Below are 2016 nucleotides of genomic sequence, written 5' to 3'. Positions count from 1 at the left end.
TAAATAAATAAAAAAATAAAAAATAAAAGAGAACACATTCATGTGTTCTGTTATTTTAAAGTCTAGAACTAAAGTTTTTTCAAAAATTCCCTTTATTTTTTAAACAATAAAACACCTGTACACATAGAAAAATAAATATATCTGATTTATACTTGTCGATAAAACTCATAAAGTTTAGTTAAGCTTTTCATTTTACTTTTACCTATTACATGTAAAAATGGCCAATTTCTTTCTTTTTTTTTTTTTTTTTGAGATGGAGTTTCACTTTTGTCACCCAAGCTGGAGTGCAGTTGCATAATCTCGGTTCACTACAACCTCTATAAAAATGGCCAATTTCAAACAGTCTCCAACTTTATGAGCCCCAGAGGGTTTAGTCACAAGGATTTAGCTTCTATGTATTGTGCAGTGGAGATGCAAAGGAGTTTCTTATATCCGGGGTGATATTCAAAATATTTTAAAACTGTTAAATAGTTGGACACTGACCCACCAGTATGGATGACAGCTGGAAGCCCCTTAATTGCTGGAGTTTAGAGAAATGGGGGATACAGGGGGAAAGCCAGGGAAGTTGAAGGGGGAGAGATTAGGGAGTGAGAGCACTTGGGAAGCTCCAGTGGGGGTACATTTAATAAGCGGCACAGGGCTTTCAAGCTTGGCGTTTGTTTGGTGGGGACTCACATGGGTTCAACAGGCGTATCGAGAAGTGTTATTTCTGTTTGGGGTCCATCTACCCTGTCCACAGCATGATATTCATCCAGAACGATTGCAAGGTGTTCAGATTTTGTAACTCTAAATGTCATAAAAACTTTAAAAAGAAGCGCAATCCTCACAAAGTTAGGTGGACCAAAGCATTCTGGAAAGCAGCTAGAAAACAGCTTACAGTGGATAATTCATTTGAATTTGAAAAATATAGAAATGAACCTATCAAATACCAGTGAGAGCTATGGAATAAAACTATTGCTGCAATGAAGAGAGTTGAAGAGATCAAACAGAAACGCCAAGCTACATTTATAGTGAACAGATTAAAGAAAAATAAAGCACTACAGAAAGTTCAAAGAAGTCAAGCAAAACATCCATCTTATCCAAGCCCCTCTTGCAGGCAAAGAGAAGCAGTTGGAAGAGAAAATGGCACAGCAGTTACAAGAGGATGTGGACAGGGAAGATGCTTCTTAAAAATCTCTGTGACCATTTCTTTTATGTACATTTGAAAATGCTCTCTGTAGACTTGGAACTGCTAAATTATTAGTTTATTTTTTACATAAGTTCACTTAAATGAAAAGTGATTAAAACATATCTTTCCTACATTGCCATCTACAAAACATCACATATTATGGACGTTTAATTGCATCTCAATGTTAAATCTTCACTGATAGATGTACTTATGTAAATCATAAAAATTTTACTTATAACTATAGAAGTGAATTGTGGATATAAAATGGTTATGCCATTTGGATAATGGCACTAGACAGCATTTGTATAATAACTAATGGCAAAAATTCATGGCCAGTGATGTATAAAATAAAATATTCTTTGCAGTAAAATATTCCCTTTATTAATGTTATAGAAGGGCGGGGATACAACAAGGAACTAACAATTTGTATGACAGTGTCAAATATTATTTTAATTTTAGTATTGCCTGTTTTGGTTTATTTGCATCTTAGAAGAGCATAATGACGTTGTTTGATGAAGCCTAAGTATGCTGGACTGTTTTGACCTGGTTTAACCCTTCTGATAGGTAGTTATGGATGTTGGGGATGAGAACTGAATAATCTTTGCCTGGAGTGACACTACACTCTAGAATTTCCACTTGGGAGAATACTCAGTTCTAACTTATGATTCCTGGTAGAACAAACTTTATTTTTGTAGCCTAGCAATGATCTAGAAGCAGAGGAATCCCAGCACCTTTTAAAAGTTATTATGTGGTTTTCTTTTAAAAAGCTCCTGTTTTTGGAAAGTAGAATTTATGAGTACAACATCTGTTCATTATTTGCACATAAAACCATTTTAAAGGTTTTTTTT

The 2016-nt window shown here is 34.5% G+C and overlaps 1 pseudogene; it reads left to right on the top strand.

Annotated features, from left to right (window-relative positions):
- LOC105522339 overlaps positions 1-1170 on the top strand; it is a 99405-nt pseudogene extending 98235 nt beyond the window's left edge.
- The last annotated feature ends 846 nt before the right edge of the window (positions 1171-2016 follow it).

This window comes from Colobus angolensis, unplaced genomic scaffold, assembly GCF_000951035.1.
Source record: "Colobus angolensis palliatus isolate OR3802 unplaced genomic scaffold, Cang.pa_1.0 Scaffold425, whole genome shotgun sequence".
NCBI lineage: Eukaryota > Metazoa > Chordata > Mammalia > Primates > Cercopithecidae > Colobus > Colobus angolensis.
The sequence above is the reverse complement of the archived record's forward strand: the minus strand, read 5'-3'. Positions and strand labels throughout refer to the sequence as shown.